Source organism: Panthera tigris, chromosome B1, assembly GCF_018350195.1.
Source record: "Panthera tigris isolate Pti1 chromosome B1, P.tigris_Pti1_mat1.1, whole genome shotgun sequence".
Lineage (NCBI taxonomy): Eukaryota > Metazoa > Chordata > Mammalia > Carnivora > Felidae > Panthera > Panthera tigris.
The window spans coordinates 39504054-39527517 of record NC_056663.1 but is presented as its reverse complement, the minus strand read 5'-3'; the positions used below and the strand labels follow the sequence as shown (position 1 = coordinate 39527517).

The 23464-nt window shown below is 40.1% G+C and overlaps 1 protein-coding gene across 7 annotated transcripts in view; it reads left to right on the top strand.

The window, feature by feature from the left end:
* Nucleotides 1–23464, top strand: part of CSGALNACT1 (chondroitin sulfate N-acetylgalactosaminyltransferase 1) — a 340488-nt gene that overhangs the window by 152592 nt on the left and 164432 nt on the right. For 5 of the 7 annotated variants that reach the window (XM_042983326.1, XM_042983325.1, XM_042983324.1 and 2 more), the window contains one exon: nucleotides 5105–5198. The gene's annotated coding sequence lies outside the window, so the exon portion shown is untranslated. Of the gene's footprint in view, nucleotides 1–3778; nucleotides 3796–4681; nucleotides 4761–5104; nucleotides 5199–23464 lie in introns of those variants that run through there. The other 2 variants (XM_042983328.1, XM_042983327.1) reach the window with 2 other exon arrangements.

Below are 23464 nucleotides of genomic sequence, written 5' to 3'. Positions count from 1 at the left end.
GCTGGAAAATAGCTCTCTTTTATGGAGGTACATCAACTGTCTGTATCGTAACTGATCTAGGTCATTGGTCTCACAACTAATGGCAAACAGAGCAATGCATTTTCTTTCCAAGAGACTAGATATAACTGTGATCTTCTCCAGTTGAAATTAGTCTGTCTTTCATTCTGCTCTAAGAGTAGATTATTTAGATATGTTTTTTTTTAATCTTTTTTTAAAAGTTTATTTATTTATTTTGAGAGAGAGAGAGAGAGAGTGAGCAATCAGGGGAGGGGCAGAGAGAGAGGGAGAGAAAGAATCCCAAGTAGGCACTGTCAGCACAGGGCCCAATGCAGGGCTTGAACTCATAAACCGTGAGATCATGACCCGAGCTGAAACCAAGAATTGGATGCTTAACTGACTGAGCCACCCAGACGCCCCTGGATCTCTGTTTAGCATGTGAATCATTTCATTCTTGAACATGTTAGCGGTTCACATGTTGATAATGTGAGGGTGGCTCAAGCAGGGACCCCAGAGGGACCCCACTGCCTAGCTTGGGAGGCACTTGGTAGGTCTTTATGAGGAAAATATTATTTGATACCCTTTAAGGTGTTAGTAGACCTATACATTTTAAAAGAGACTTCAAATAATTTAGCAATATAATTTTGTTCATAGTCTTGATAGTTCTGCTAATAGTATCTGAGATTGTCCCCATTTATCAGAATGAAAAATTGAAATGAAGAAAATAAGAGTGACCTACTTCACTGGAAGGATTAGGAATAAGAAAGAGATAAAGGGGTATCTTCTCATTCAGTCTGCTTCTTTACATGCTAGATCAGGACATAGTGATCCTGTTTTTCATTTCACAGGATAATAGAAAAGCAACACTTTTTGGGAAACTCATGACTTTTAAAATATACTATTTTCAGTATAATTATTTGATGTGGAAGGAATGTGGTCAAGAATATAGTTACATGTGATTTGTGATGTGCAGTATCCAAGGGCACTTTCTTTTCTGAAACATATTCTTGAGAAAGATAATTTTAGAAGTTGTCCACACAGTTCCTGACACTGTCCCTTTTCTGTCTTCCAGTACCATAGAAGACTCCACTGATATATACAAATAAAAGACATTACTACCAAGATTTAAAAACATATACAGTAAAACCTTGGTTTGTGAGCATAATTCATTCTGGAAACATGCTTGTAATCCAAAGCACTTATATATCAAAGCGAATTTCAAGAACCATTGGCTTAGTTGTGATCACGTGAGGTTGGCATCATGTACTACTCGTACTGCGAGACATCTGCTGTTTATCAAGTTAAAATTTATTAGAAATGTTTGCTCATGTTGCGCAATACTCGCAGAACAAGTTACTCGCAATCCAAGGTTTTACTGTATATTATCTACATATGCACAAAGAAAAATCTCACAGGTAGCTTGAGTTGGCAGACACATATCTAGTCTCTGTCTGTCTCAATGCTTTTCTTTTGGTGTTTTAGACACATTGATGATGAAAGGGCTTGTTAGTCTTCCTTCCTTCCTTTTTTTTTTTTTAATTCTTTTTAATGTTTATTGCTTAACCAACTGAGCCACCCAGGTGCCCCAGTCTTCCTTTCTTATTTCTCACATTTCAGGAGTCAATGTGTCTGATATATATGTGGTGTAGATGGACTGAAGATTTAAAGATTGACATTTATGAAAGTGAGGAAGCCTTGGAGCTGAAGGCGTATGGATGGATATTATTGCACCAATGGATCAATTGTGGTTTTGAAGCTCTTTAGAAACTAAAATGCCAGGAACTTTCACTTAGGATTGTACATTGAATAGAATGGGTTGCTAGATTGTTAAAATATGATTGATCTCAGTGTAACTCATTTTCAACATTTTTTATTTCTGTTTTCAATAGTTGATTTTGGTTAGTCTTCTTTTAATATGATTGAAAGCTGACTTATATATGGAGTACTGTAAATTAATGTATGTCAAACTCATTACTGTGGGGGTCAGATGGGGCAGACTTCCTAACCTTTAGAATACTGCCGGGAACTTCTAAATCCAAGTATGTGATTTTTCCATGGATGTTCTCCCAGCCACTCTCATGCACATCTGCTTTCCCGTGCCTTTTTACCATAACTAAAACTTGCAAAGCCACATAAGTGTCTCCATAATCCTTATTCTTTAGGCCAAACTGTCAAAATCACAGTAGGCATCAGGTGACAGGAGAGGGGACCTCAGACCTGGATACAAATGTTTAGACTGAGGGGTGTTGTTGAGAACTATTTTCTGAATTGAACAAAGCAAGGCACTTTATCTATATACCTACAGTTGCTTTCCTGGATTCAGCTTTTATTTTGAGCGCATTCTTATTGTATGTTTCTTTGATATTCAGGAAGACTTATCCAAGAGTATGTTTTTGCCATTGTGATTTCTTGTAAAGGATGAGAGATTCAGGGGATCAGCAGGGGGCTATGTTCTCAAGGCCTCAGTGGCAACCTTTGGCATATCTTCAGGCCACCACTTTAATTCAGTATGAGCCCCTATAAGCCCTGTACTCTCTTAGAAAACCACACATGAAGACTAGTGTTTGCAGGTAAGACAGTGTTGCACAATAGAAAAAGTAAAGGCTTGCTTTCCTTTTTCTCTTTAGAGCTTTGGCTTTAAAGTTGGAAAAATCCTGGCTTTAGCATGTACTAGTAGGGAGGTTTCTTAACACCTTTGAGCCTCCTTTTCCCCATTTGTAAAATGGGACTATTAACACACATATCCATAGCATTGTTGTGGGGATTGAATGAGTTCCTATGTAATGAACAGTGCATGGCACATTGTAAGTGTATAGTCCATGTCCCCTGCGTTTCCTCTAATAGAGGGTGTGTCCAGTTGAACACACCCACTTCTCCCTAACATACCTTCCGTTTACCTTCAGTAATTTTCCATGATGCTAATTCCCCTTCCACCCGGATCTCTAAGGGAGTCCTGTCAGTGGTTCTGCCTTCCTGTCTCTTTCCTTTTCCATCACTAGCTTGAGATGATTGCTTTCTTGGGGAACATGATTTTTGGAACTGCTAAGGAGACAGCGTACTTCCTAGAGCCAAGGATTGGAGTTTTAATGAGTTCTTTCACTAGGAAAAGAGCAGGGCACTGGGCCATCCTGTGGCTCTTACCCTGCAGTTTGGCATTGCTAGGGCTGGACACTTAGAAGCTGGATGAATGTGGACTACTGTGTGTGGATGAAAAACCTGTGAACGTTTCTCTTCAGGTTGCTGGAGAGAGAAGTACAAATTAGATTATTAATGATCGTATGGAGGCAGCACAGTCTATTTAGTTTCATTATTAAAACAAGAATGGTTTTGGACGATGTGGATTTTTCCCCTTTTAATTTAGATGGCAGAGAATATTCATTAAGGATATCAATAAAGACCATGTCAGTGATTTAGCCTCCAAAGCTGCCCCCTGCATGCTAAAAGACAGAAAAGAAAATTTAAGTGGGTGAGAATGAGAATGTGAGATTGGAAGCCAAATTATAAACTCATTTCAACTCTTGGCCCGCAGGCTCTGGAATAACATTATTTGTTGTCAAGGATGGAAAACAACTCAGATTCAGGTCCAAGTGATTATTCCACTTTGGCATTGCTGCCTTTCTGCCAACAGCAATTCCATTTGGACATAGATTAATTAGCCAGGCAGGGACGGAAGTGCCGGTTGTGAGAGCAAAGCCAAAAGAGGCAGAGCTGCAGCCCAAGTCGCGGTGGAGGGCACAGCGCTGGGCCGTGAGAGGACCGCCCCAGGCTGGCCCAGCGAACTTGAACCCTAAACCCAAGGTAAACTGTAAAGAGGGTGCAAACACAGATGGCCTCCTGACTTGTATAGTGATTGACGTACCTCACATCGTTACTGTTACTGGCAATGCCTCAGAGAAAACCTTCAAACTTAGTTGAGGGAAGAAACAAAAATGTGACAGATCCACCTTAGCCACCAGGAGGCTGTCCCCACAGAGAAAGGACAAGTGGTGGCAGGCTCTAGGAGCTTCTTAGTCTTTTCTTTGACCGTGTATAGCCACTCCGGACCTTTTTGATTTCTGCATGTGAAACGGGAACAATAGTGTTTTTCACTTTTTGCTGTTACTTGAATTAGAAAGACAGATGAGACATAATTATGAAAACTCTTGGGAAAGATGACTCTGCGTTAATTAATTGAGGATAACATTGTTACCACTTATTTAACAGGAGGGCGTAGGCCCTTTCCAGAATATTTTCCCTGCCTTTGCTTCCAGAGTGATTTGGTTGTACCTTTTTTCCCTCCGCTTTTATCTTCGTTGACGCACGTGTGGCCTCCAGTGGAACTCCTTAAAGGCAGGGGTGGCGTGGGGCGGCCGCCGTACCCCACCGCTCAGCACTCGGCCAGGACCGCGGTGAGGGTGAGAACGAGGGCGGGGCGCGGCGCAGGCGGCTGGGGCCGGGATTCCGCGGGGCCGCGCGCGGGCCGCGAGGGGCCGGGCCGGGGACGCGTGCCCCGGAGATCCGGGCTTTCCCGGCGGCCACCCTCTCTGCCCCTCGGGCAAAACTTCCAGGTGGATTTGCTCTTTTATAACGTTGCATTTCGTGGAACCATTAAAAAAAAAAAAAAAAATAGTGGTGGCGCTGCACGCGGTGCTTGCAGAGGGGGGCAGCACTTTCACTCCTGACCCCAACCTGGAAGCCTGAGTGATTTCAGTGCGCGCAGAGCATCCAGGCTGAGCGAGTTCAGAAGCAGCGCGTGGGCAGCGGGCACGTTTCTTTCTGGCGAGGTTTGCGTTTTGGAGAAAGGTTCCTTCTCAAGTCGGTGTGACTCTACTGTGCTTTCACACACGCTTCTACGGAGCTTTCGCCGTTATTTTAAACCTTGCGTGTGTGTGTGTGTGCGCGCGCGCGCGCGTGTGTGAACAAATATTTTGTATTTTACCCATTAAAATAGGGAGGGGAAAATACCATCCTGCATTTTGGGTCCATACTGGAATGAATTGTATTTTACATCCTAAATAATTTAAATTTCTACCATTTTGTAATATCGCCTACAGCTGAGACATGGAAAATCACAAGGGCTACTACTTCTTATTTTTATTTTATCTGATTTTATTTTTTTATGTTTTAGATTCCTTTCCATTTCAAGAAGAGAACCCAAGGTATTTTTACCCAGAGGAGGAATGATGTAGTTTCATCCTAACCTTCTTTTCTTATACTTACAGGTAAGTGAGTCTCTTTGTCATAAATTACTTAACAAATGAACTTTGGTATGGTCTGAGTTGTATTCAGTATTCTGGCGGTGTTTGAGATGTGTTAAATTTCATTTTACTGTCAATAGTTTGATTAACAACAAATGATTATTTTAAGATATGAATACTTTTTCAAAGTAATTCAGTTATTTGGCTGCCTTGAATCTTTTTGTTCACTTTGTAAAGCCTGTAATCTACATTTAATGTTACCAACTTCCTTAGAATTTATCTCTTCTCACAGTGGCAAATGACTTAAGCCAATAATGTACTTAGAAGAACTACATAATTCTTCTTAAAAAATATTCACTTGAATGGGAACATTTGTTCTTTTGGGAGTTGTGATAGAGTATTAAGCTTTCTCAAATATTTAGCCTGTAATCAAATGGGCACTGTAATTTTGACCATGCTACAGAATATTTATTTAGACAAAATGGTTTAGGAAATTGAAGAATGATCTTGCTCTCTAACTTATAACACCTCCGGGGTGTTTGGGGAAGTTTGGAGACTAGTACCCTAATGGATTGTATGGTTGGTTTTGGTCTGGGGACAAATGTCAAGGTTGGGAATGTTGTTTAAGTTCTGCTCTTACAACCAGTGATTTTGAGTGTCTCTGCGATAAGATATTTTATTACATTTGACAACACTAAACTTTAAAAAAAGCAAGAACCTTAGGGACATCATTAATGTTGAAATGCAACAGTCTGAAATCTGAAGTGTATACAAACCATTTGTAGTATTCTTTAGAAATGGCTCAATAGCCATAAAAGTAAAAATAGTAAGCTGTGCTTAGCATATACAGATGTTCAAGAAGTTCCACTCACCCTTCCTGTTGATTTAACAAATTTCTGTGGAGGTTTTGTTCAGAATTTGTAACACTGATTGAAATGAAAGAATGGAAGTCAAATCATTTGATTTGATTTTACATTAATGAACTGCTTTGCACTAAAACAATGGAATATGTGGATTGTAAAAGGGATTGCATCTGAGTTACTAATAATAGAAAAATAAAAACAAGCTTGGCCAGAAGTTAATAATACAAAAATAATCAAAGAATAACTCTTCATAAATTTTTTTCTGTGTACAAAGCCAAGTGGCTCAGAGGCCTAAGTGATTCAGGGCCAATGAGGGATATATGAAATTATTCTTATCTTTGGTCTTGTGATGTTTAATGTTTTTTAAAAAAAGTTTACTTATGTATTATGAGGGAGAGAGAGAGTGAGAGTGCGTGTGAGTGTGTGCGCACAAGTGGGGGAGGGGCAAAGAGAGAGGGAGAGAGAGGATCCCAAGCAAGCCCCACACTCAGCCCAGAGCCTGACACAGGGCTCGATCTCACAAACTGTGAGATCATGACTTGAGCAGAAATCAGGAGTCGACACTTAACTTGACTGAGCCATCCAGGCGCCCCATGATGATTAATGTTTTTGAGGATGACTTGGATGATGTTAGAAGAGAACAGTGTCAGTATCACACCACGTAGACCCTAATTATTAAAATGTTGAGATAGTAGTAGGAAAGAGCCAAAGTAAACTTTACAAAATAGAGAAGCAGTGAAAAGCTGATTAAGGTCTGCTTGGGCAAATGTGAAATTATAGGATGTTTGTGCTGTAGTATGAAGCTATGAGAGCAGCAAGACAGGAAGAATGCTTGGGTGGCCAGAGGGCAGGCTGTAGCCAAAGCTGGGTTTTGGTGGTGGTCACAGTGCTGAGGATCCCTGCTCAGAGATGTTGATGTCCAGGAGCTGAGGCTGAAAGCCAGACTTCAGGAACTGCTCCTTACAGACTGAGGCCTTTATAGACTCAGAGACTTGAATGTCCTTTAGCAGTAGACCTTCCCCAGACTTGCAAGAAACAAACATGTAATTTGGGAAAAGAGTGATTGGGTTGTGTTCTCCCTCCGGTCTGCAGACATGCTACACCAATGCCTGGTGACCATGGAGTCCAAGCAGGGACAGTGGACTATTTGATTCAGATATTTAACAGCATTAGGCCATAAAAACTTTGCAGTAAGGATGTCCTGGTGTCGTAACCACATCCTTCACAGAGCTTGTTGCCCCACCATCCTTTCTCAGTCGGTTGTTGCCCACCATGTTTTCACCCCACTCTGTGCCCTGTTGCTGTTTCCTGTCTCTCCCTACCCAGAAGTGTGTCCACATTGCCACACATGCTAATTCCTCTTTTCCTGACAAGGGAAAGGTGTGCTGCTGTCTCCAAGTGCTCCTGGTCACACGCTTACCATCTCCATCTTCTGCTCCTCACCTGCCTGACCTTCCCCCACTCACTGTGAGCGCTGGAAGCTGTGTTGGTCTTCATACTCTTCTTTCTACCTGCAATACTTTCTTTTTTTAAAAAAAATTATTTATTTAGAGAGAGACAGACCAAGTGGAGGAGAGACAGAGAGAGGGAGAGAGAGAGAGAATCCCAAGCAGGCTCTGCACTCTCAGCAAGGAGCCCGATGTAGGGCTTGAACCCATGAACTGCAAGATCATGACCTGAGCTGAACCCAAGAGTTGGACATTCAATGGACTGAGCCAGCCAGGCACCCCTCTGCCTGCAATACTTTTGACCTTGCCACCCACCCCAGGAACGTCTTACCCTTCAGCAGCAATTCCTACAGTGAGCATTCCTGTACAGGCATCACCAGCACTCACAGAAAGCTCCTATGAGGCCCTGAAGAAGGGAGTGGGAGGATGAGTGAGTGAATGGAAAAGTGAACAAAGGGGTGTCCTTGTCTTGAGGGTAGCTCCTCTGGCTCCCTAGCCCCTTGCCTGTGCTTCTGCACTGGCGCATGTCATTGCGTTATCGCTACTGTTTGTACCAGGGTCTCTTGGACTCCTCTCTGAGCAGAGCACAGGCCTTTCTGTTCTCATTTGGTGGTCAGTTAGTTCCTTGGGGAGTGTCTGGGGAATAGAAACTCTCTTTGTGTAGACAAATAATGTTGTAGGTCTTTTGCAGTTCTGGGAACCCATGAAATGTGATTACCAGGTAACATAAAATGGTAGCTAATTCAGTCTTTATTGGGAATGAAGTAGGTATTATAAGTAAATACTAGTATAAAATATAATATAGTAACTTGGAACATTGCTCATATTTGAAAAACCAGAGAATTAAGCAGAGAAGTTTGTATTTTGTGAATTTTTGGAAATCTTTTCAACTTTTAAAATATTTCCATTTAATGGAATGAAGTGTGACACAAAGTCAGTAAGCTTTTAATGAGTGTCAGTTTTTGCTGCTACAATTTTAATTTATACTCCTGAGCCACAATTTGTTTTCAGCAGACGAAGCTTCTCCAGGCAAGCAAGGGCCAGGAGATTCACATTGGCACCAGAATGGGTATCCAGTGATGCATGCCTTCTAGTGGGTTTTCATTTCTTTCTATTGATTGACACTTAATTAGACCTTGTTTTTTTGTCTTTTCTATTCTCTTTTGGGCTCTGCTTATTGAGATTCCCTTTTCTTTGAGTTAGTTTCTCTCTTCCAAGCCTGTGCTTCAGCCTCTCACAATCCCTGCCTGGTTCTGCCGTCTCCTATCTGCAGAGCCTTCTTCCTCTGTGCCCATCTGACTCCCTTCCTTCTGTACGACTCAGCTCTGGAGAGGGAGTGGTTGGGCCACTGTGCCTCTCTATCACCTTCTTTTTCCCACTGTTTACAACTGCTTACCACTTAGATGTCTGTCCCGTGGCCCTCATGGTCCTCACAGGAGGCAGGGCTCTGCATTTTTAGTGTTTAGCATATGTTTGTTCTTACTCATATTCCCCAACAAATGTTTGGATGAATTTCTGGTATCAAAAACCCTCATCAGAACCTACTAACATCAGGATTTTAATTTGCTGAGTGCTTCATGGTATCTTTCCTTTACCACCTTCTTTCATTTTAACGTTTGTATTTTCTATGCTACCATGGAGATTAGAAGGTGAGGGATTTGGAGCCAGGTGTTCTCACTCCAGCACCAGTGCCTACTTAGTTAAATTGTTTAAAATGTAAGTCAGAGAGGTTGGATGCAACCCATGTACCCATTCACAGATAGGTGGATAAATAAGATGTGGAATATACGCACACAATGGAATAGCATTCAGCCTTAAAAAGGAAAAAAGTTTGGACACATGCTGCAACACGGGTGAACCGTGAGGACATGATGTGAAGTGAAATAAGCCAGTAACAGAAAAAATAAAAGACAAAATATTATATGACTCAACTTATAAGAGGTATCTGGAGCTTTTAAATTCATAAAGACAAGAAGAGGAATGGTTGTTGCCGGGGCGGGGCGAGGGGAGAACATAGTGTTGTCTAATTGGTACAGAGTTTCGATTTTGCAAGATGAAGACTGTTGGGGATTGGTTGAGCAACAATGTGAATGTATTAAATACTCCTGAACTGTGTACTTAAATATCATTGGGATTGTAAATATTATACGTATTTTACCAAAATTAAAAATAACAAAAAGTCAAAGACCTTGCTTTTAAAAAAGATAATTAATCATTTAAAAGTAAAAACAAAATTGAAAGGAATTTCTTTGGGGACTTTTCCTTCCTTAAGCTTTATTTTTCATTTGGGAAGATCTTTAAATCACCTTTTATTTAAAAATGTATTCTGTAATAAAAACAAACTGGATTTACATTGATAAGACCTTTGGGATTTACTTTTAGACCTTGTTATTCCTTTTCTTATTTTTGCCTATATTTGCAGTTAAAATCTGATTCAAAATTATCCACTTCCTCACCTGTTTTTCTTCAGTAAAGAGAATAGGATCTTATTGCTCATCCAGAAAAACTTGTATGACATTTAAAAAATTACTTTTATGATTAAGGGAAGAAATATTTGTTCTGTCATGAGCAGAGGGCATGACAGACTCCAGGCTTTGATTTGATTGCTCATAAGGAGCCAGCTACTTCAGTCATTTTTTTTTTTTTCCATCACACTAATGGACCTTTTATGTGGAAAATCATGACTCTAAAACTGTAAATAACACTCTGGTGCTTGAAAGAGCACAATTTCAAAATGTTCAGCTGACACCTAGGAAGCAGTTCTTTTAGTTGAAGGTTCTGACCCAGTGTGTAATATCTTTCCTGAAGAATATAAAATGAAACTTGAATCTCGTCAGCCTGTGAACATGTTTGTTGAGATGGGATGGCAAGGATCTGATGGGGCTATGTGTAAAGGTTTGAGGGAAAGGGGGGGATGAAAATTAGAGGTGAAGGTGGGCAAAAGAAAGAATTATAACCTTCTGGAAACGTTTAGCTCGATTGTTACTTAGTTTTTTTAAGTGCTTATTTATTTATTTTGAGAAAGAGTGTGAGAACACGAACAGGGAGAAGGGTAGAGAGAGAAGGAGTGAGAGAATTCCAAACAGGCTCCACGCTCACTATGGAGCCTGATGCAGGGCTTGATGCCATGACTGTAAGTTTATGACCTGGGCTGAAGTCAAGAGTCAGTCACCTGACTGAGCGCCCCAAAGATTTTTTAACATTACTGACATGATTCTATGATCAGAGCCACCAGAAAACACTAAATTCATCTCTACTATTAGGAAACCATCTAATCCAAGTTGATACTTTAAATTTTTTTCTAAAGCTCTTTAAAAATATGTGGTAATTAGAAGTATTAATATTTACACTTAAACCTTTTAATAAAGACTTGCATATTTTCAGCTCAGCAAACATAAGAGACTTACTGCAAGTTAGACTTTAAATACACTTTGTGGTTATGAAGTGTCAATTTTTGGATTGGAATCCAGTGTCTGGTGAAGGTGTCAGTCCTCTGCAGGAAAAATGAGAAGAGTCAGGTGATGTTTTCAAAGAGCTAATACTCTAAGAGAATAATCTTTAGTTTGAGGCTCTGGTCTTTTTTCTTATGTATTAATATTTAAAATATCTATTCTTTTAGAATGTAATGATAATATTTAAAATTCTATTTCTTGACAAATTAAAATATTGGATATTATTTAGGATTCTTGATTGCAAGAAACAGGAAAGACATATATTGGAAGAATGTCTCAGTATTAATAGAAGAATCAAAATCTCAAATATAAGAAAAGCTTGCAGCCAGGGCTGATTGTATCATTAAATGTGTTTTTCTTTTTAAAGTTTATGTATTCATTTTGCGGGAGAGAGATGGAGAGATAAAGAGCAAGCAGGGGAGGGGCAGAGAGAGGAGAGGAAGAGAATCCTGTGACTCGGGGCTCGAACTCACCAACTGTGAGATCGTGACTTGAGCGGAAATCAAGGGTCAGACGCTTAACTGACTGAGCCACCCAGGTGCCCCTAAATGTGTTTTCTAAGTTTATAGAAAATGTGAATAGCCACCTAATCCTGAGCCTGTGGGATATATGCCAAGGAACAGTCTTGATAGAAGGGGAAAAAAGGATTAAATTAAAATTAAATTAAATGCCATCATATGATTTACAACATTTGACTTTTAGGATATTTTTTTGCAGGCAAGTGAAATATAATACTTACCTATAGTCTTGGAAAATTGTCCTAATTTGAATTCTGACCTAAAGTTGGAACAGAAGCTGTACTTGGGCATGGATTAGCTGGCCGCATGAGGGTCAGGTGTGTTGTTCTTGTGTTATATCATCTTCCCCTGAAGTCGTTGTTGTGGGTTTTGGTCTCAGTGCTATTGTTCGTTTCACTGTAATTTGATACATGACATCTTAACTATTATTTTTAGTACATGGAAAGCCAGATTATGGATATCACTGTGACCTGACCTCTCTCCATCCTTTGACTCTTTGGCCGCTGTCCTTGAAACTCTCGCTTCTCTTGGTTTATATAACGTTAACAATACGTGCTTACAGTTTTCTCCCTCTTTTCTGGTTGTTCCTTCCTAATCTCCTTCCCGTCGCCTATATATTAATGTTCCTTTGCATTCTGTACTCTCTCCTCTTAGTCTGTACCTCTGTGTAGTTTCTTCTGGTCTAGATGGCGAACTTTCATCCATTTATTTCCAGCTGGTTATTTCCAAACCAAAGCTGGTTATTTCCAGCTTTGTTCCCCTGGCTCACACTATTCTTCTGTGCCGCAGACTCCTTGCCATTCCTACTGCATACCCCACCAGGGCCCTCTACTCCTTGTCCCCAGTTGAGCTGATTAAGTTAGAGCCAGGTGGTGAGGATCCTGTTTCCTGCCTCTCCCCAACTAGGTTGCTACCCTAAACAAGTCAACACTTTTCTAACTTGGACCCATTATAAACAAACGTAAGTAGTAAATAACTACCAAGTTGTGGATGAAAATGAGACTGTGCACACATCACTGAATTTCTTGTAATAAAGTAGCCAGATGAATTCACATTCTCAGCAGTATTGCAAACTGGTATGTACCTCCTTCCAAATAGATGATGCTGCAGAACCCCTCTATTCTATTGTTCTAGGAGCCAGTGGCAAGGGCATGAATACCTCTACATTGAAAGAGAGATCCTTAGAAGGGAAGTCCTGTCCAAACTTGGATCAGATAATGCCACCATTATCAAGGGGCATGGCTTTCTTCTCTGTGTCGTCCCTCTTGAGAGGCAAAATTTTAAACTCTCAACACAAGCAGTAGACTTCCAGCTATGATTTGTTTCATACTCGTACTTCATATGTGACTAGCATTTCAAATACGCAACAACAAAAAGCCATAGGCAGGGTACTCAGCTGGTGATAACAAAGATATTAATATAATACTATCTTCAATATATAGTAGTCAGTGAGAACTTATCACAGACATTATTATTATTTCTATAGATTATTATTTGATCCTGAGTAATGTGAAAATAAGGTTCATCTAAGCAAACTTAAAAAAAATCCAGTAACTCATGTCCTTCCAGAATATTACCTAAGTACAAATACTACCCATACACATTGCCATTTCTTATAGTATGCCAGTGCACTCAGAAAATTTGCTAAGTGTCTTCTATGCACTAGGCAGGATTCTAGGAGTTGGAAATACAGAAGTGAACAAGAGATAAGAACCCCTGCCCTCATGAAGTTTTTCCTCTGGATCTAGGAGTCTGAACATTTAGCAAGATAACTGGTTTTTGACATTTCCATTTTATTCCAAGGTTTATTTACTATTATAAATCCCATCTCCTTTTGATCACAAAGTCTTGGATTGTTAGAGCTGAAAGAAATGACTTAACTGCTCTATGCATGGCATGAATTCTGGGCAGGTGGGCAGGGGTCCTAAATTGTAGTTGTACTTGACCATATGACCTTGAATGATTTCTTTACATCTCTGAGTCTCAATTTCCTCACCTGTTAAACAAGGACTGGATTTAAATCTTATTCAAGAATGGTAGTTGATGGGTGTTTGGAATGTTTGAGAAGGCATTTTGGTTGACACAGTGACTGAGGTGGGCCCAGGAATGCTAAGTAACTTTCATGTCACAGACAAGCCTAGCCCAGGCCACAGAGCTTATGAGAGCTGAGATGGGAGCAGTACCAGCAGTCTTTTCAGGACCCCATGACATTGCATTCTTTTCAGGATTGTCTAGGGAGAAGTGATCCCTGATTTCTGTTCATTTGGAATAGGCTGGTTTAAGGCAGTGGACGTGCCTTTGAGGGGAAAGCTGTCTGCCAAGATCCTCTACTCTGAAGTCCTCAGACTGCGTAGAACAGGGAGCTTCTAGTTCTCATTCTAAAGCTAAGTAGATTTTCAAAATATCCCCTGATTTTTATCAGGAAAGTCTTTTTAGAGTTGAAGCTCAAATACATAAAATTATGTCAATTAGAGTTAATTTCTACTAGAATCTAGTTAATTTGTGTAGCTATTGTTATCTTGTTATGCAAAGATACAAACATTATTACAACCCTGATTTTGAGGAGATTTATGGCATCCAAAGCCCAAAGTGAATAATGCCAAAATACTTTACAAGCAAATCATTAATCCATAGAAAATAAGCAGCTTGTGGAGAGAATAGTATGTGAACCAAACCAAAAAGGTTACGTAAGGAAATCTTATCAAATAAACAGTGTAGTTAAATAGCTCTTCTTTTATTCACTGGTAAGCTGGTGTAGTGTAATACTGTCCAAGAGGTAAAAATCAGGCCTCTCGAGCTGAGAAGTATCATAAATGAAAGAAGGAATTTTCATCTTTTGCCAATTAGGTTGAAATGGCATCTCTGCCTACTTTCTGTGTCTGGTGAAATTATAATCTTTCTCCTTATGGTTATTGGGCCCTTACCTTGCCCTTATGGCATATATTTGGTTGGCCAAATGCTAGAGAAGGATTATGAAACATCTTACAAAGAATCTTTTACCTTTACATTGTTTCCCAAACTGTGTATCAAGGTACTCCAGGGCACCAAAGGGAGTCCACAGTTGTGCTTTGGAATTTTTTACATTTTCAAGGGTGCTAGACATCTCTTGGCCGTCATGCAAACTGCTAGCTCAAGGTAGTTCATACTTTCAACATTAGATTGAGCTATGCTCCTTTTGGTGATATCACATCTTTGGGAAACTGCATTTTCAGCAGTTACTCTGATAAGAAGCAATTGCTACACAAAATGGGGTGGTGGTGCCTAATCTGATCCCCAGTTTGCAAAACAGTGCAGTGCCCAAGAGATGCACACCTCCCATTGTTAAGTAATGTGGTTAAGAATGCTATAAAACTGTTATTTTTCTTTCAATGTATCATATTCTTAAACAGTTACTAAGTTATTAGGATATAAATACTCATAAACTAGTGGACCTAACTGATTAATGAAAAAAAAAAAAACCTGTTAGCCATTTCTTTTAAGTCAAGGGGTGTTAGAAAAATTAATGAGACAATGAATGGCACCCTGAACTGAGAAAGTTAAACCTTGGACCTAAACACTTTGGTGAATCTCCAAATAGGGCAGAAGACAAGAAAGTTTCTTTATCAAAGAGCAGGTATCTGGAAAAAAAGATCCGCTCCCTGGGCCACCTCTTTGAGCAGTCACAGGGGCGGCCACAGCTGCTGGGTCCTGATAAAAGGGCCAGGACTGCCAGATGTTCCACTCCCCACTTGGTGTGGCCACTGCCGTCTCCGTTTCTGGAGAGTTCAAATAGGGAGGGAAGAATGACTGATATGCATAGTGAACACAGCCTAAGGCTAAAGATATATTATCATATTGTCTGAATTTTTTTTTTTTTAATTAGGAACTTAGGAATGTGGGCTCTTCTGAATAATTCACCCTACTACAGAATATAATAAGTATTTTATATAAAATCAGTGACAGTTCCTACAGTTCCGTTTCAGGCCTTAAATTCATCAGTCTATCCAATTGAGGCTGACCATAATATAAAGATCAGAAGGGAGCCTCGGCATGAGCCAGACATCTTGACTGTAAAAAAATCTAAGAATGTTAATTTTATTAGGGGCAAATACTTGACTGACAGGTATCAAAACACAGGGATAAAAGTTGGAAGTGTTCAGAGTAGCATCCTAGGTGGAGAAAAGAAGGGAAATAGGAACTTCATCACCTGGTTCTAAACTAATCTCTGGGCAGAGACAGTTTTCAATGGTTACTCTTCCTTATACTCCAGCCCTGAGGGCAAGAACACAAACAACTTTTGAAAGGAATATTTTTGTCAGACTGTCATTTTAGGAAACCTCTAGAGACAGTTAATGGAGGACAATTACATTAGACCAGCACTTCCCAAAGTGTTAGTTACCCAGATTACTAGTGCTGTGGGATGCTTTTCAAAAGGAAAGTTTTTGGTGACCAGATAAGCTTGGAAAATGTACTCCTTTCTCGTAGGGTACAATGCACTGTGGCCTATTAAAGATTCTGGGAGTTCTAAAGTAAAGTAATGTTTAATATGACTTCCTGATTCCTGGCTTTCTTTTCCACAGAACCCTTTTCCAGCATGACATTTCTTAACCTTTTTAAGAATAGTGTCCCACTAACCAGCCTTTGAGAGGCACTGCCCATGGATGAAAACCTGATTCCAAGTTAGATTTGCATCTCACTAGCTGTCACAAACTAAGCCAGCATTTCCCAGCCTTCGATCTGGGGCTGAAAAGAAATACAGATGCCCCAGCCCATCACTGGAGTTTCTGATTCTGTGTGTCAGGGCTGCTGCCAGTTATCTGCATTTCTGAGAAGCTCTGCAGGTGGTCTTGGATTTTCTAGAGGTTGAGAGTCTCTCTACTTGGAAGAACTTTCTAAGTTCCAATTCTTTTCACTAAAGCTGCAGTAGGTGTCTCCACAAGACTTTTTGATGTTGGGCATGTTTCCTAAAGGGAATTGATTTTCATGTTGAAAGAAAACCGATGTGCTGCTGTGGCTCGGAGTTTCTCAGCCTCTGGGCCTCTCCCTGCTGTCCTGTGTCTGGGCGCTGGTGCTGCTTTGCTCCTGGAGGCCACTGGGGAGGGGGGGTTGGGAAGTGGTAAAGAACAGGACCATTGAGGGTCTGTTCCTGAGCTCCTCAAGCAAGGTGCTGTTCAGACTGGAGCTCTGCTTTGTCGATAAGCTGATAATTTGGTAATGTAGAGGTTGATCTTATGTTCTCTTGGAGAGAGGTTCTTTGTTACGGATCTTCTCATCTTACATCTCATGGCCTAGCATTCTCTAGAATCTCCGTTCCTCCCTGTGATACCACCAGAAGCAAGGCAGGAAATAGCTTAGTAAGACTAGTGGGTTTTTATGGTAACCAGTCAGGGAATTAATACAGGGATAGTGAAGTGGTATTGTGTAGCCACAGGCTTCTTTGGTGGATTTTTCCACTAAAGAGAACGAAAGGGCCCAGGTGAGAACATAGGGTGCTGGTACCAAGTCAGAATCTACTGGATCTACCTACTCTGAAGGTGGTTTGGGAGAAGCCCCATAACTGCATGTTTAATCAGAAGAAGGATAATCAAGCTTCTCACATGGTACATGAGGTGCTTTCATGAGGTCCCTTTGTGCTTTACCTTCTTCAGTCACATGTGGTCCTTAGCCTTGCCACAGAAATTATGTCAGTAGTTACTGGAGAGTGTAAACTCACATGGAAAGCAGCCCTCTTCCTGCTAACTTAGAGCTCTTACCAGTGTGTGTTCTCTCTTTGTAGTGGTCTGGAGTGATTCCCTGAAGGATAGGCCAGAAGAAACACACACCAGGTTCTGCAGTATTCCAAGCACTATGAAGTCTATTTTACATATATAATTCCCTCATCATTCCTTCCAACAGCCTTTGAAAGTACTTCTTATTAATTCTTTAAATAAAGTTGAGACACAGAGGCTCAGAGAGATTAAATAAGTTGTCTGAGGGTACACAGCTAGGGAATGTGGGGGGCTAGAATCCAGATCTATTGATTCCAAAGTCCACTTTGATGCCCCCCCAGCCCCAGCCCACTGTCCATTGGCTGTGGTGCCACTTGCTTCTGGCACTTGCTTCTGAATATCTTCTGGTCTAATCTGACCAGAAGATTAGCCATGGTCTAATCTGGCTATATCCCACTTGCTTCTGAATATCTTCTTTGCATTGAACTCGATAACAAGCTCTTAAAAAAGAAAACAGAGATGACTTAGAACGCTTTATTCCTGGCTATGTATTGCCACAGCCATGGAACTGAGAATGTCACCAGTCATTCTGGGACACACTGTGACAGAAAGGAATATGGTAGCAGAAGATTCATTCATTTTTCTCTGAGTGTAGTTAGGTTATACTTCTTTTGATTTTATAAATAGTTGGTTTTGAATAAGCAGTTAATAGTGTTCACTGGCAGTGTGTTTTATGTCCAAAATTTAGTGGCATTAGCTAGAATTTTATAATGGCATAAATTTCCTGGAGGAAATAGAATATCACCATGGGATATATAGCTAACATTAGTAAAATAAATATTAATCCAAGGTTAACTGTTAGTCTAAACTTTTTCTTAATTCAAAATCCAAGCTAAGCCTTACTTTGTCAAAAAGCTTTATTTCAGCTCAGCTTGAAATTCTAATGTGAAAATCACCATAGACTTACAAAAATCCAGCACAAATAATATTAACTGTCTTCATAACTTAATTACAGAATACCCAATACCATTGCCCAGGAGGCACATGACCATAAGCTTCCAGGTTTAGAGATCACACATTTCTCAAATGTTAGCTTTGGATGGTGATCATTTAATTTGACTCTCACGTTCCACAGATGAAAAAAAGTACTGTGGTGAGTGATCTTTTCAAAAGTCATAAAGCTGGTGGATGGCACACAGGGCTTCTTATTTTGTTACCAGAGATAGTATTGCCCCTCACTGGAAAGTTTTTAAGAAACACTTTAGCCAGACCTATTAATGTAGCAGACTATTAGGCTTGGCCCAGTTTGTGTTTCTTATGGGTCATTTAATCATAACTAAGCAATATAAACATACCCCAAAAGCTGTGGGCCGCAGAGAGTGACAATTGTCAGTGTTGGGCCTCGTTGGTTTGAGTTCTCTCAAATCCAGAGTAAGAGCAGGTGGCCAACAGAATTTGGAAGGCTTTGAAATTTTATTTCAGTCGCTCAGTTACCGCAGAGCAATCATTGGTTCTTTGTTGGCAGTTTCAAACCGAATGTGGAGGGTGTGTGGCTTGTGTAGTACAAGGTAGCAGGAAGGTGACTGGAGAGTTGAAATAAGCTGAAACCGAATGCCTGCAAGTGAACATCATCCCAAGCAAGCCCTATAATCAAAGTAATTGGATGTATAGTGATTGATAACTTTAGTGAAAGCTGAATGCAGTTCTCTGCTATTATGTTGTTCTGAATCACACTTGCTTATTATTATCAGAAAGGACTGAGGCATTTGGTAGCTTGACTAGTTTTGGGAAAAGGTCACTTAGACTGAAATCAAATCATCTTACTTTTATTTTAATGTCAGAGGCTGGTGTGATACTGTATATACTTCATGGTTTTGCATTGGGTTCAGTGTAGCTCAGAATTTTTTCTCCGAAGTATGTGTGTTGTTGTCCATGTCTTCTGGCCATGGTCTAATCTGGCTATATTGGTCTACCCTGATCACTAGGACTTCCAGCTGAGAAATCTTTTGAGGCATCTCAACAGCAGTAACTGTTAGAATGGCTGCCCTTCTCTAGAGTGAACTTAGTAGTTTAGACTCTTCCTACTACAAAAGATAGGAACTCAGTTCATACCGGCTCAAGCAAAAAAGGGTACAGGGGCAGCTGGCTTCTGGGATTCCTTGATCAAGGAATTAGAATTAGATCTTTTGGCTCTGTTCTTTGTGTTGCCTTCATTTTTAGGTAGTGAGGAAAGGCTATAGTATCTCTGGATTTAAGCCTAGCTGAAGAGTGAGCATGATTCTCCATCCCTTTTTTTCTGTCTCATTGTATCTAGTGTTTGGTCATTATAATAATAATTTGATATCTATATCTATATCTATCTATATACATATATATAATTTTTTAAAGTTTATTTATTTTGAGAGAGAGAGAGAGAGAGAGAGAGAGCGAGCATGTGGGGGAAGGGCAAAGAGAAAGAGGGAGAGAGAATCCCAAGCAGGCTCCATGCTATCACCACAGAGCATGATGCAGGGCTGGATCCCATGAACCATGAAATCGTAACCTGAGCCAAGATCAAGAGTTGGGTGTTTAACTGACTGAACCACCTAGGCACTCCTGTATATAATTTTTAATTGAAATATAGTTCACATAATAAGTTTCAGATGTACAACATAGTGATTTGACAATGATATGCATAATGAAATGCTTACCATGATAAGTGTAGTTACTCTGTGTGGCCATACAAAGTTATTACAATATTATTGACTATATTCCCTGTGCTGTACTTTTTCATCCTTGTGACTTACTTATTTTATAACTGGAAGTTTGTACCTCTGCATCCCCTTCCCCTATTTTACCTGTCCCTTTACTCCCCTTTGTAAATCACCAATTTATTCTCTGAATTTATAAGTCTATTTCTGCTTTGTTGTTGTTTATTTTTTTTGTTCATTTGTTTTTAGATTCTACATATAAGTGAAATCCAGTGGAATTTGTCTTTGTTGACTTATTTCACTTAGCATAATACTCTGCAGGTCCATCAATGTTGTGAATGGCAAGATCTCATTCTTCTATTTTTTTTTTTAGGATTTTTTTTAACGTTTATTTATTTTTGAGACAGAGAGAAACAGAGAATGAACGGGGGAGGGTCAGAGAGAGAGGGAGACACAGCATCTGAAGCAGGCTCCAGGTTCTGAGCTGTCAGCACAGAGCCCAATGCGGGGCTCGAACCCACGAACCGTGAGATCATGACCTGAGCCGAAGTCAGATGCTCACTCAGGCGCCCCATGATCTCATTCTTTTTTAAGGATGAGAATACTCCATTATATATCTACATAAACATCACATTTTCTTTATGCAGTCATCTGTTGATGGACACTCAAATTGCTTCTGTATCTTGGCTGTTATAGATAATGCTGCAATAAACATGGGGGTGCCTATGTCTTTTTGAGTTAATGTTTTAATTTTCTTTTTAATTTTCCCAAAAGTGGAATTACTGGGTTATATGGTATTTCTGTGTTGTTGTTGTTTTTTTTTTTTTTTTGAGGAACCTCCATACTGGTTTCCAGAATGCTGTACCAATTTATAATCCCACCAACAGTGCAAGAGGGTTCTCTTTTCCTTCTCTCTCAATCTTTCCAGCAAATTCCAAGACCGACTTTCATCAGCTTTGATTGGGTCACATGTCCATCCCTGAACCAGGGGAATGAATTACTCAACTGGCCAGGTCTTGGTTTTGTGTATCACTCCTAAAGACAGATGATTTCTTTCACACAAGAACTAGAGAAAAGGTTGGTTTTAGTAAATACTCTCAGGCTCTTTAAATGAAAATGTCAAGACTTTGAGGGGAATTAAGAAAAAGAGTCTGTTTTCTTCAATGTGCACATTATAGTGTTGCTGATGTGCATTACAGGTTTTGAAAGGTCTAAGAGTCAGTCTTTCAATAAAAGTATTGATTTTTTTCCCCACCATTTCTTCTTTTGGTTTCTCTAAATCATCTGTGAAAACTTTAATCATGTTCTTCTATTATGCTATCATTCACCAGGACAGTATGCAAAATCCCAATAAATGGGGATGTATAGTCAGCTGTAATGCCTGGTTATAGCCATGGCCTTCTTGAGGGAGGGACAGGTGACTGGACACTTATATTTTTGAGCCTGATTTTCTGTCCCAGCATTTTCAGGATTCATTTGGGTAAGACAAATAGCTCAAACCGTGCCGGGCTGGTAGATAATTATCACAATGTTATTTTGAGGCTTTTGCATCTGATTTTTTTTCCTATTAAAAACTAAGACAAATAATTTTCTTAGTTATTGGAAAAATCAGAATAAAGTTCTGAATCCTTTGAAATGATGGCGAGCTCACCATTCTTGAATATGTACCATAGCAGTGTTCTGTCTGTTTAGAGATCAGTTTCACCACACCATGACAATAACTCATTTTTATTCTTGGCTTTATAGGCCTTGGGTTCCTGAAAGTGAAATTATGAGTGTATATTAGCATACTGTTGATACTCAGTGGCTGGTGTATTTTCTATATTTATTTTATCAGTTAGAGAAGCATCAGACTTCAGTAAAGATCTTTTCTCTTTATATACTGACAGGTTTTTAAATCTGGAAACAAAAAAGATACAAAAGAATTTCTATGCCACCATTGATTTCTTGCAGAATTCTGCCTCAAGTTAATAAAAAAGAATCTAACTTTGGGACTGCAAGGAGCTGTTCTCTGAACTTTTGTCCTTAGTTTCACCTGATAGCAAAATGGGCGAGAGAGGCTATCAGACTTCCATAGGATGATATTGAAGCTCTGAGGCAGGCCTCTGCATGCTATTATATCTGCCCTTAGACGCCTCCCCCCACCCCATCCCACCCCAGGCCTGGATGCTTCTATGACTTTCTTCTTATACTTGGTCCTCAGCAGGTTTACTACGATGGGCTTTGTCATGTTTGCTTTATATCTCCCCTAACTGTGGTTCACTCAGCTTGCTGGCTGTGTGGCTCAAGACCTTGAATCAGTTTTGGCAGACTCCTGGCGACCGTCTTTGTGGCTGCTGTTGCCTCCTCTTTTCTCCTTTTGGGGCTCCAGTCACACGTTATGTTCGCACTTTGATCTGTGCTTCCTTTGCCACTTAAGCTCTTTTCTGCGTTTTCAGGTCTGTTTTTCCCTCTCTGCTTCTGTTTGGATGTATTCTACTGACATCTCTTTTCATTTCCTTTCCTTTCATTTCCTTTCATTTCATTTCATTTCATTTCATTTCATTTCATTTCATGTATTTATTTTTTTAAGTTTATTTATTTATTTTGAGAGATACAGGGACAGTGTGAATGAGGGAGGGGCAGAACAAGAGAGAGGGAGAGAATCCCAAGCAGGCTCTGCACTGTCAGTGGGGAACCCAGTGCAGGTCTTGAATTTACGAAACCATGAGATCCTGATCTGAGCCAAAACCAAGAGTCGGACGCCTAACTGAACCAGGCAGGGGGCCTCTCTTTCACTTTAGAAAACCCCTCTTGTACTGTGTCTAATTTGCTGTTAAACCCATGTATTGAATTATTAATTTCAATTATTATTATGTAGATTATATATAGATTCTAGATATCAGATAAAACTATCTTTCATCTACTTTATTCAACATAGTAATTGTAATTATATTAAAATTCCTTTTTGATCATTGTAATATCTAGATCACCTGTGGGTCAATATGGTATCCAGTTTTTCTTAGTTTTTGGTCATCCATTCTTGTTTCATGTCATGCTTTGTAATTTTTTATTAAGTACCTGACATTGTATATGAAAAATGGTGGTGTTTCTGGATGCTGTGCTCTTCCTCCAGAGGAGATTTTTTTTTTTCTGGTGGACAGTAGAATAAAGCTGTTCATCTAGATGCAGTCAACAATTATGATGATTGGGGTGGAGTTTCAGGCTGCTCTGTTTCTGTTTACCTGACTCCTAAGGCAAAGCCCATTGAGAGTCTTACCTGAAAGCCAGGGTTCCTTGTCCATGTTAGACCCTAAACTAGTTCCAAGCAGAGTGGGATTGACAAAAACTTCTTAGCTTTTCAGCTTTCAGCTTTGTGCTTGTCTTCTCCTTTTTCAACTTGTGTTTTTGGATTTCTCAAGTGCCTTGAATGCAAAGGCTGAGTAGCGTATTTTTGGTTCACGTTCTTGAGGTTCCCTTTTCTCTGGGATCTTGGCTGCTCAAGTCCTGGCTGTAGTGGTGGTCTGAACCCCAGGTTGTGTCTCTTTGACCCAGGGAGACTGCTTCCACCTGTGGGCTGCAGCTGTCTGCTCACCTCTTCTCCCCCTCCCCCTTCCCCCTCCTCCTCCTCCTCCTCCTCCTCCTCCTCTTCC